Below are 13,093 nucleotides of genomic sequence, written 5' to 3' on the forward strand. Positions count from 1 at the left end.
TACAACTAAACATAATAAATTCTTGTTTTGTCCATACAATGAAAATAAATAGGGTCAAATGTTGTTTGGACCACAGTAACGTCAGGGTAAACTATCTCTTTAAGACCAATTATATGTTTAAGCAATATTAAACAGATGAAAAAAAGCTCAAAATATGTTAAAAATGGGTCTGATTCTATTATTTGCTGGTGTAAAATGTCAACGGTTTGTGGTCAAGAACATCTTTATTGCTATTTGAATGCCCTCTGCATAGACCAAGGAGAATTTTAATGAAATTAATCAAGAAACATCTTTTATCTTTTTCCACATTTAGTGTGCTTAATCTGTTAAGGGTATGACAGTTACCTCATATGGCTATTAGACTTTATTACTATTTAACAGCACAGGTCATTGTGTGTTCAACAGAATTTATCTGTATTTGTGTGGAAATCTAATTGTGTTGTTTTATTAATCACAGTGTCTGGATGAAGTGCATCCACTCACTTGTCAAAGAATAGTCTTCTGTTAAGAAATAACAGAAAATCTTTAAAACATCCTTGGACGTTGTACAACATAAATGACTTCAACACCAGCACTCTTGCTGCTTAAAGGGACAGTTCACCCAAAATTAAACTTCTGTCATTATTTACTCACCTTCATGTCTTTCCAAACCTGCATGAATATCTTCAGGATATTCAACAAGGATTGTTTCAGTCACTCTTTGTCATGCAGTTACAATAAGCATGGTACTGATTCATTAACAAACAAAGGGCTTGAGCATTTAAAGTGGCAGATGACAACTACAGTGTGTGTATAGTTATCTTTGTAGTTATTGTTTTGGTGATCTGACTCAATAGAACAATTCGTTCATGAATCCGGCATTTCTTTTCTCATTAAATTGCCAAAAAGAGGCGCTTATCATGCTATTTAGTGAATAATTATTTAAATTTCTGTCTGTTTCTTTCAGAAAAATATTGTCTGGCTTCAGGAGACTCATGTATCTTTTTGTTTTATCCCATTGAAATCAGTCTTCAAAAATTATCTTTTTGTGAAAGAACGTCATACTCTTTTGCACTGACAAGAGGGTGAGTAAACGATGACAAACTTTTAATTTCTGGGTGAACTATCCCTTTAAGGCAGAATTTTAAAAAGACTGTGAAATATCATCCACTTAGCAGTACTTATGAGACATGGATAATCAATGCAAGAGCAGCATCAGCGAGCATTTCTAGGATTAAAGTTCCAAAGGCTCAAGCGCAAGGGCGTGTCTACGTGGTGGCCAGGGGTGGCACCGGCCCCCCCTGAAATTTGGCCCTCCACCCCAGGTGCTCCCCCTACCAGATGTCTTGCGATAGGCTTGTTTTTAGTACATTTCTAACTGCATCTGGCAGTGGCGGTTCCTGGCATGTGTAGTCAGCTGCCTAGGGCCGCTTTCGTCTCTTCTTTTTACTCAATTTTAGGCGGTTTCTATAGTGTGATCTTAATGACAATGTCGAGAGCGCATAATGTTACGCGATCCATGTGCGCGAGGACGAATCTCTCCACTCCCAAGCGGATTTCCTTCACTCACACAAAACTGGACGTGTGCTTTTAAATATTGTTCTTTTATGAATTGGCTCTGCTCTCGCTCAGATATTGCGTGTACACGCTCAAACGTTGTCTTCGCATCACTGAAGACGAAGAGCTTTTTTTCTAATTCAGGTGAGGAGTAGGCTTATCTCACTAAATGGAAGCAAGCTGATTATAGTCAGCCTTCTCTAGTTATTTATTTTATTAATAGCCTACTTATTTTAGTTAAGTGCTTAAATTGTAAATATGCATTTATTCAATTATTTTATTTAGTGCATTTGTATTTTGTTGTTTTTGTATATAGTTTTGCAATAAAAGCATATCAATCAGGTTCCAGAAATAATCACTGAGGGTGCTTCTGAAATGAGTGAGGGTGCTCTAGTCTTAATGCACATTTTCACATATTTTGTCCCGTCTGTTGCTATGGTTATCACTATGTCAATCACTGCTACTTCGAGAGTGAATCCCGCATAAATAGAAAGCACAGAAAGCTTGCAAAGAGTGCTCATAACCACTAAAAAGCTGTCACTCTGTTTAGTGAGTGTACACGATGTATTATGACATACATCGTTCTCTACGGCTCTGAGCCAGTGCCCCCGACTAACCCGACCAACTTTAAAATGCTCTAGACACGCCCCTGCTCAAGAGACCGCTGTTTCAAATCTCTTGGTTGTACGTGAGAGAAGGTTGGGTGTCAGCATCAAGATGGATGCTGTGTATAATCGAACCAAACTTCTCATTTACTTGTTCTCTCTCTCTTCCTTTGTCTTCCTTGTGCCTTGTGTGATGTGCGTTTTATTAGCATGCTCTGGGCTAGAGACAAATGCTGCAGTTCGATGCCTGACACTGGGCTGCACTCAGGCATCCATCATAAGTGAAGGGGGCGCTAGGGGTCACTGGCTTATGCTCTGTGTAATTACAGATGGGTACCCACGAGATGAAATGATTTACAAGTGGAGAAAGAATTCGGTGCAGGCGGCTGATCAGAAGTCATGGAGACTTTACCAGTTCGACTTCATGGGCCTGAGAAACACCACAGGCATAATTAAGACAACAGCAGGTAATTTTTTTTTTTTTTGCTCTATTTATTGGATCTAATAAGAGTTCGATAGTAAATAATGTATGATCATTTATTGGCTATTGATAAATAGAATCGTTAGAAGGTTCAAAAGTGTGGTGTCAGCTTTTTTTTTTTTTTATGTTTTGAAAAAGTCTCTTGTGCTCAACATGGCTGAATTTATTTGATCAAAAATAGAGTCAAATCAGTAATACTGTGAAATATTACAGTTTAAAATAACTTTTCTATTTTAATTTATTTGAAAGTTTTATTTATTCTTGTGATGGCAAAGTTGAATTTTCAGCAGTCTTCAGTGTCACATGATCCTTTAGAAATCATTTTAACATGCTGATTTGGTTCTCACAAAGTATTCCTGTCTTACTGACTTTTGAACGGTTATGTAAATATCATAACGTAAGTTTTGGTTCTAGATGTTTTGAGGCAAAACTTTTCTAACCCAGCCACTTTCATCCAACCTAATATGAATAAAAATGCTCAGAATAATATCTCCCTTTAATAAAAAATATTAAATTATGCTAAACTAGCATTGACCTATTTTCTCAAGCAACTACCTTTTACATCCTTTTTAATGTCCTGGATTCACTGCACCATCTCAATAAAAGCAACCAGATCAGCTGAAGATGATAGCTTGTTTATCTAAATTTATATACAGTTTTTCTAATGTGTTACCCCCTGCAGTATCTTAATGGACTGCCATTAAGATTGAAAACTCTGGGTCAGAGGATTGTAAGCAGTTGAAATGTCCCTTCAGTTAACGCACTACTGTACATGCACTATTGGATGACATTTACTCAGGGCTTAGTAACACTTAGCATGAACATGGTCAATGGACTCAACTAGAAATGTTATATCCTCATATTCAAATACCAAATCTGTTATACTAGGATGGTAGAGAATGGCATTTTTTGGTGCAAATCAATTTTATATTGAAGTTGTATTGAATCAAAGTTATATAATGTTTCATATTTTTAGAGAGAGATACGGTCAAAGGACTGTGACATGTCAGAAAAATAAACAGTGCATCATATCTAAATACACTTTTTAAGATACAGATGATATCAACAAATTAATGTTAGATACAGAAGTGTTCCCATGAAGGCATGAACTACAACCTAGAATAGCTGATTTGGGCATGTTGTAACATGGCTATCAATTTTCAAATTAGCAATACAAGAGGTCTATATGTGAGAACTGCAGCACAGCATGGAAAAAAAGATTTGCAATATGTGGGAAAAGATCAAAAGACATAGTAGAGTTTAATGTTTTTATTCGTTCAATCATTTCACACACTATTTATTCTCAGCCTGTGAACATGGATTGAGACCTGTTTATCACTGTATGAAGGAAAAGGGAGAAAAAAACTTCTGTAGGCTACAATGAAAAGTGAAAAGGTTTTGTTTAGGTCTCCAGACAAAACAGTAATGATGACTGAAAGACAAAGTTCACAATATCAATGCAACATGAAAGAAGCCAGATGGTTTCAAACATTTCAAAACATCAGATGTGCAAGTACAAGGCTAACTATATACTGTATATTAGCATTGCTAATAAAATAGCCTTCAAATCCAGATATAAAGTGCCAATAAAGAATGGAGAAAACTTCTAAGACATTGTAATTAAATCAGAGTGAGTGCCAGCCTGCCAGGATATATTCAAGGTTATGGCCAGCCTCTTACAAAAAATATAAAAATGAAAACCGACAGGAGGGCTTTTCAAAGAAAATATAAAGGCAATATGACTTTCACATTTCAGAATTATTATACTTAGTTTGTTAATACATGTATACTTAAAGTTTAGTGATTTAAACCCATTATCTGAGACATTGTTTTGTTTGTTGTTTTTGTATGTTTCTTCTGCACCATCTTTTTTCTCTCTCTCTCTATCCAGGTGACTATGTGGTGATGAGTGTATATTTTGACTTAAGCAGAAGAATGGGGTACTTCACAATTCAGACCTACATCCCCTGCATACTTACTGTGGTTCTCTCTTGGGTCTCCTTTTGGATCAAAAAAGATGCAACTCCAGCCAGAACAGCACTAGGTACATGCAGTAAATACAGACACCTGATCCTTGTGTGATTCATTCATGTGCAACTTGATGTTTTTTTTCCTTAAATAGGCAGCATTAAAGACACTGTTTGTGATAAAAATTGTGACGGTTAAAGGAATAGTTCACCCAAAAAAATTAAAATGTACTCACCCTCAGGTCATCTAAGATTTAGATGAGCTTTTTTTTTTCATTGCAAACAGATTTGAAGTTTAGCATTACATCACTCGATCATCAGTGGATCATCTGCTCTGAATGGGAGTCCAAACAGCTGATAAAATATCACAATAATCTACAAATAATCCAGACAACTCAATTATCAGTTACCATCTTTTGAAGCAAAAAGCTGTGTTTGTAATAAATCCATCAAAAAATTTTTTTTTTTTTTTTAACTTAAGACCATCGCCAAAAGGGTGACAGAGTGCATAGGGCCCAGAGGTCTGGGGGGCCCGCGATCACCTACTGGCCATCGAGAGCACCGGGACATTCTATTCGAGTAGTGGGCCGATCACCAAAACGAGCGAGACCGCCCCGATATTAGGCGCTGTTTTTAAATTACAGCGCATGCGAAACCGCAAAAAGCAAATACTCCGAAGGTGTGACTGTGAAGTCACGACAATGAGGTATACTGGAAATCGGCATTAGGCTTGTCAATTCAGCACCATAGTAATTTAACTTGAAGTTATTAACAATGTTTACAATTTACAATAATACAAATAAAACAATTTATTATAAATGTTACTGTTATTACATATTGGGGAATATTTTAATTTTATAGAAGGTGTTTTGTAGTTTCTTCATGTTTAGTTTTTTAACTACAAATTTTATAGTTTATTATTACTTATTATTTATTTTAAAAACCATATAACCATGGTAATGAGGATCATGGTTTTACTTCTTGTGACCACCATCCTACTAGTCAGCTAAACTAAGTTCTTTTGTTCTTTTTAGATGTTTAGTTCTAATGAATTTTAATTGAAGTAAAATGTTAATTCAATAAGAGCCTGATTAAAGATAAATATCAGTGTCTTATATAAATTAGGTGTTTATTATTTACAAATAATAAAGTTCTTAAAGGGAGGTTCACTCAAAAATGAAAAATTGTTCATCCTACACGAGTGCTGTCACGGCGCGACCACAACAGCTTTAAGTTGTCTAATTGGGCACGGTCTCCCTGCTGTACTAATAGTAGTAAGGCTTTCCTCTGTGTATACATATCCGTACAAGTACAATTTTAGCTGGATTATTTGTGTCCCCTTCAAAAATTGCTCTTGAGAAATTTTATGTTTATTGTCCCCCCCCAGCAGTAAGACGAAATGTATGCCCCTGTCCATGATATTGCTTTCTCCAGTGAAAAAGTTGTCTTGTCTGAATCAGGAGATCAAGCTCCAGATCAAGCATGATTTACAAGCGAAAAAAATCCAGAAAAGTTCTAAACAAATATATCAGAGGATTTTGATGTGAGAGGTCAACCGGAAATGAGGAAGTGATGCTTTTATCAGCTGTTTAAACTCTCATTGGTGAGCAAGTGATGTAATACTAAATTTCTCCAAATCTGAAGAAGGAACAAACTCATCTGCATCTTGGATGGCCTGAGGGTGAGCAAATTTTATTTTTTGGGTGAACTATTCATTGAATAAATGTTTTGTTTTATTCATTACCCAAGTTCACAAATTATGAGAATGAATGACAGTTACAGTAAAGTATTTGTCTTTATATTTTATTATATATGCTTTTTTTATAAAAGAAAAAACTCTGCTTTTTAGTGTGTGTATTTGTTCACATTATTTCATGTTTCATGAAAGCACTTCATCTGCTTTTTTGTTGGCTTTAATCATTTCTTTATAGTTTCCTGCTTTGATTAAGTCCATGTCCTGTCCTGGTAAATGTCACTTTTGTCAAGGTAATCTGTCTTTGTTCATTTTCCATCTTTTTTTTTTTTATTTGTCAACTAACTTCAGTTATACCTGTAGTTTTTATTTTATTTTAATGGCTTTGTTTAGACCACGTTGTTTCTTTTTTTAAATTTATCCTCATGTTGTTCAACTTATTGATCATAAGAATCTTCATTCGCCCTTCTTACCGTCTTTGTTCATTTTCCATCTTTTTTTTTTTTATTTGTCAGTTAACTTCAGTTATACCTGTAGTTTTTATTTTATTTTAATGGCTTTGTTTAGACCACGTTGTTTCTTTTTTTAAATTTATCCTCATGTTGTTCAATGAGAGATGTTGATCTGTCACCCCAAACTTTTAAACAGTTTTAAGTGTTCTATTGATGATAATAATAAAATGATATGCAAAATTAATAGTTGGAAAAGATCGAAAAACAGGGAAATTTAGTAGGGGAAGAGCAGAGAAGTACTAGATACACCAAAGAGGCAGTCTACAATCATTCTGCTCTTCCCACCCACCCTGGGTACCATCATTGATAAGTACAGGAAATACAGCATTATAGTCATTTCAACATTCAGAGAGTTATGTCATTCTTATCCATTGCAAAAACAGACGAGAGAACTAATGAGGCTAAAATGGAGCCAAGCAGTTCAGGAAGGAGTGCCATTTTGAAATGCATATTTCATTCACAGGCTTTTCTGACTCAGGCAGGCAGTCATTTAACTAAGAGCTACTGTATCAGAGGAAGTCAGTCTAACAGGTGAAGGTAATCACTGTGGCCAGCAACTGCACAGGAAAAAGGAATGGAGTGCGAAATTTCTGTCTGAAATAGATGAAGCTTGCTTGTTGCCATAGAAACCCTTGCAAAACAGGAGCACAGTCACTGGTTCTCTGAGGCAACTCTAAATGTCCATGCAAGAGTAGAGCTAAGAATGTCTACACGCTTCTGAGATTCTAAGTGTTTGTGTGGGTGGCATTTTTTTAATTTGCAGGTGTCTCTGTTCCTATCAAATACAGCAGACTGACTTCGGCATCTGGACAGGTGTCAGATTGAAAAAAACAACAACATTAAAGGCATATAATAGTGTTGTTGTTTTTTTCTTTCTGTTAAAAATAATAATGGTGATTTATTGTGGTGTTAAAGTATTGCATTACTTCAGTTTCTCTCATATTGCCTGTTTTAAAACCCTGCCTTTATAGAGCATTTCAAGTCTAGATAGGCACTAGATAGGCAGCCTAGTGGGGCAGCTTCCTAGGTTTTAGAGCAGAGCTATTCAATTACACCTGTCCAATAGCAACCAGAGCATGTAGTCTTAGATGGAACTTAATCAGGTCTGCTCAGCGAAATGGCATCACATAATTTGATTAGAGCCAAAAAATAACAGTGTTTTGTATTCAGCAGACACATCAAATTACATTTTACACATGCTAACAATGTCAGCATACACTTTAGATGGCGTAGCTCATATTTTTCATTAGCAGGTATTTCCCTTGTTACCAGGTTTTCCATCTAATATATTTTGGTTGTGCAGGAATAACAACGGTATTAACCATGACAACGCTGAGCACAGTGGCACGGACATCACTACCCAGGGTCTCGTACGTCACAGCAATGGACCTTTTCGTCACTGTCTGTTTCCTGTTTGTTTTTGCGGCTCTCATGGAGTATGCCACACTCAATTATTACTCCTACAGTGCTCGCAGACCAACCTGCAACAAGACGAAAAGATCGGTGAGCACAATGTTCTGCATCAATCAAAGTATTTTTAAAACTTAATTTTAAACATAAAAGCTGAATTTTCAGCAGCCATTGCAGTCTTCAGATCCTTCATTGTAATATGATGATATGATTTGGTACTCAAGAAACATATCTTATTATTATGAATTTAAAAAGAAAGTGATGAAGCTTATCTATACACTCATATTACTTTACTAACAGCCATGATTGACCAATGTGAATCAAGTATTCTGGTATTGACGTGCAAGGTAAGTCATTAAATCATCTTGGTGATGTACTGTACATAACCCTCGTTCCCTGAAGGAGGGAACAGAGACGTTACGTCGACACTGACATCTTGGGAGTCCCAATCACCTCCGAGTAGTAAATAACAGGCCAATGAACATTGTCGAGTGGAATTTGCATGCCCAGCCACTCCCCCATACACACGGGTATATAAGAGGGCGACGTGCATCCACTCATTCAGGTTGTGCTGAGGAGGTGCCATTCAGCGATGTAGCTCAAGGTTGTGGCAGGAGGGATGTAAGGTCTCTGTTCCCTCCTTCAGGGAAAGAGGGTTACATACGTAACCAAGATGTTACCTTTCAGTCAGACGTTACATCGCCACTGACGTTAGGGGTCCCTATGGAAAATGCTACAAACACTGAACTGTGTTACGAGGGTTGGCGATACAGATGTAGACAAGCTTTCACGTGCCAAGTAACAATTGGCATTCCAAGTCAAAACCTACCCAGTGCCCCATCATGAGCCCAGTAGTCTTTCGTTCTGAAAGGGGACTGAAAAGACAGTATTCACAGCGAGGTGGGTCGCAGCTGCTGTTCATTTACCCAGAGTAAAGAAAGAGGGCTTCAGCTCTCTCAATTCCAGCTGTGACCAGTTGTATTGCACTAGGGAAGCGTGCCTAAGTTTATGCGGAGAAGGACACTACGGAGACCACATCCTGCCCAAAGGGAGGTATCATGTGGAGAGTACCCATATGGACTGACCGGCAGGGCAGTTCTACATATGACATAAGTCACTGCGGAAGGTCCTGCCTGAAAAGGGGAGGAACTACTACTAAAGCAGAGACAAGACAGAAGTAATTCTGTCAAGGGAAGACACAGTTTACCAACAGGGAAACTGTATCATGGAAGAATACACACATGGGATTACCAGAAGGGAATCAGTACAGGGGCTGACCGAAGGGGCAAGCAAACACAAGTACTGAGCCTGGCGTCAGGCTCCTCCGCCAAGCCTGGCAGCCGAAGGGTGTTGGAGGATGCCCAGTCCAGGGTTCGTCAAGTGAGGAACATGGCTGGAGAGATGAATCTTCCGAGCTGGTCTTCCTGCCACTTACGTGTTAGTACCCAACACACGAGAAGAAACCGGTTCAACCCAGAGGCTGTAAAACATCACAAGGTGTTAGGTGTCGCCCAGCCCAGCTGTGTTAGTTGTCGCCCAGCCCAGCTGCTAGAGAGACGCCGTGCACCAGCACCCAGGAGGAGGCAACACTCCGAGTGGAGTAAGCCCTCACTCCTAGGAGGCATGGCTCACCTTGTTTTTGGTACACCAAGTACCAGAGCGTGAAAAGGACACAGCAGTGTAAAGGCTGGATCTGCCTTCTCCAAAGGCAGTGCTTGCAAGTTCACCACCTGGTCCTGGAAAGGAGTGGTGGGAATTTTGGGCGTTTATCCAGGCCGTGGTCTCAGGATACCGTGAGAGTCATCCGGCCTGAATCCAAGACACACTTCGCTGACTGAAAATGCTTCCAGGTCCTACACCCTCTTGATGGAGGTGAGCGCAGTCAGAAGCGCTGTCTTAAAAGACAGGATCTTAAGCTCGACTGACTCCAGTGGCCAACCGCGGACTCCGGTTGGGCCAACGATGGAACAGAATGAAACAGAAGACTCTCCCCCCAGGAGCAGTGTATTCACAACCTCCTAGGAAAGAGCAGTCTCCTCTTTCTCCGGGTCGCCCAAGTCAGTGACGCTTTGCTCTCCATTTGGAGGGCTTAGCGGCTGCCTGGGGCACGGGCTGCGCCGCTTTCCTACGGGTGGCCCAAAGTTGCAGCCGATGCAATGCCAGAGCAGATGAAGAAACCACAGGGGGACACTTTCGGCAACGAACAGACTGGGGACCATCCCTCAGCAGCCTGGTGGCAGTGGTCACACGCCAAGGCAACATGTATTTGACGGCCTCTGTCTGTTTTCGGTCTGTCTGAGAGCTATGACAGTGTTGCCGAAAAGGCCGGATTAGGAAGTAGGTTCTTCCTGCCACTTACCTGTTAGTACCCAACACAAGGTTCAGCCAGAGATGGCACTCCTGGACCACCAAAGTGGACATCGCCTGGCTAAGGATTCGTGCTGTGACCTTATTCACCCAGAGACAAAGTCGGTCACCATGCGCAGTTCCTGCATCAACCCCAGCTCAGAACTACCCTTGTGCAATACAGTGCTTTGGCCTGATGTATTTGCTGGATGGCCATCGCATGCAGGGTGGAGGCGGCCTGTCCAATGGCAAGTAAGAGTGAGCACCAAAAGCTGACATCAGCTCACTCTCTTTAAAAAGACGCTCAACGCCATGTTGCTCTTTCAGGGAAAACTGCTCTTTTATTTGCTGAAGCTCCCAGGGGGGAATCGTTGCACTCCCCTGTGCCAAACACCGGCGAAACACTGCTGAATGTGCCATCAGAATCACCAGCAGCAAGCGAGTTTTCGCTTCTCTTTTACTCTTTTAGAGATGAATGGGAGAGTGACCGCTCAAACACAGAGAACTGCTCAGCTCAGAAGCAAAAATCTGAATGAGTGCATGCACGCCACCCTCTTACAATATATACCCGTGTGTACGGGGGAGTGGTTGGGCATGCAAATTCCACTCGCCAGTGTTCATTGGCCTGTTTTTTATTACTCAGAGGTGATTGGGACTCCCAAGTGAGACCCCTAATGTTGACGTAATGTCGAATGTGACTGACTGTAAGGCAACATTACTTTCCCCTTTCAAATACATGAAATATCTAGTTAGTGTGCTAATGCCTTTTCAGATAGAATCTATCGTTATACTTTATACTTTCCTCACAATATAGTGATGTATTATTACTATCCAGTGTAAACAGACAAAAGTCACTTTTCCCATGTTTTTGATATAGGTGATCTCTCAGGGTGGTATGGTATGGAAATATGATTTAATTAGGCTGACGTTGTTAGTCTTTGTCTATGTGTGTAATGTGATGCTAAATTATGGTTGAGCAAGCACATCTTACTTTTTATTCATTGTGTTTCTCCGGTGGCAGTCTCTGCAGGTGAAATTTTCCCACTTGCTCGCCGATCGCTCATTTTGATTAGATCTTATCTCTGCTGAGAAGCACAGATAATTACCATAGCAATTTTACGCAAAACAAATATTACCCTATAGGTGATCTCACATAGATTATCATTCAGTGCTGTAATTACCATGCTTTGCTAGTTATGTTACAATAATGAGATGAATAACTGTTGGAGAGTTTTCGTTGTGTGGTCTAGAAGGGTTCAGTGGAAGGATTTAGACAACCACGCTCAGATTTTAAGGTCATCGTACCTGCCCGTGAGAGATTGATGCTGCACTTGACTTGCCCACTGGAGTGAACGCTGTTAGTTCAAGTGAGTGGGAATCTCTTAGAAGCCATCATGATCTTATGTTTTGATTGACAGCCCACTCTGAAGGATTTTTTTGCTCACGGCATAGATTAGATGCATAAGCATACACTTCAACTAAACTTTCAATCCTTTTGTTTACAGTATAGGCAAAACACATCCAAATGTATGACTCCATTGATGATTTCCAGTCACTAAAAATAAGTTTTTTGGATGTGTATTGCAAAACAAGAGCCCTTCAAATTCTAAAAGGATGTTGTTTTTGTCCAACAGAACTACTCCGTACTGGATGTGGGTCCTCCTCCCACAGTTATCACACTCAACAACTCCATGTACTGGCAGGAGTTTGATGATGCCTGTGTTTATGAATGCCTGGACGGAAAAGACTGCCAGAGTTTCTTCTGCTGCTACGAAGAGTGCAAAGATGGAGCATGGCGAAAGGGCCGTGCGCATATAGACATTTTGGAACTCGATGCATACTCTCGTGTCTTCTTTCCCACCTCTTTCCTATTATTCAATATTGTCTACTGGGTAGGCTACTTGTATCTTTAGCGGCCCCACACACCTCACTACGTAAAGAACTTGACTTTTGGTTCTGTCAGAGCAGACACAAAGAACAGACTGAACCAGGACTTTTCAAGGTACGGTAAAATTAAGAGCGGATACTGGTCATCAGAGTTGAGCTGTGGTGATTCAAGGACTTTTCCAGTAGGAGATGAAAATGAGACAATGCTACAGGAACCGAAAGCTACAGAAGATACATTAAAACCCTTAAAACCAGGCTGTTTTATATGGTCAAGAAGGATATTGCCACAAGCTCTTTAAGTGGTTGCAGTTCTCTGGCAGAGATCTTTGCCTTCTGTTCTTCAGGTACCAGGGAAAAAAAGATTCACAATGTTCCTCTCACACAATCTTGTCTTTTCATGGGTGAGAGAGCAGCTGTAAGGAGTCAAGGTGCGAAAAATCCTTAGGCCAAGACAGCGTGAGAAAAAAAAATGCCTTGCATAGCATGTGACCCTCTGACCTCTGAGCATGTGTCCCTTACAACCCTGGTAGATCGTTCACTTGAATGGAAACCTGTCATCTAGCCATCAGTCAAAACCAGACCGACTTTCATGTAAGCGCAGCTTTCAGAGCCATCTATAGTGCCTTCCAGTGGAGGAGAAGCCATCAGGCAGATAA

The 13,093-nt window shown here is 39.8% G+C and overlaps 1 pseudogene; it reads left to right on the forward strand.

Moving 5' to 3' along the window:
- Nucleotides 1-12,674, forward strand: part of LOC107685290 (gamma-aminobutyric acid receptor subunit gamma-3-like) — a 129,421-nt pseudogene extending 116,747 nt beyond the window's left edge.
- The last annotated feature ends 419 nt before the right edge of the window (nt 12,675-13,093 follow it).

Source organism: Sinocyclocheilus anshuiensis, unplaced genomic scaffold (assembly GCF_001515605.1).
Source record: "Sinocyclocheilus anshuiensis isolate Anshui unplaced genomic scaffold, SAMN03320099.WGS_v1.1 scaffold385, whole genome shotgun sequence".
NCBI lineage: Eukaryota > Metazoa > Chordata > Actinopteri > Cypriniformes > Cyprinidae > Sinocyclocheilus > Sinocyclocheilus anshuiensis.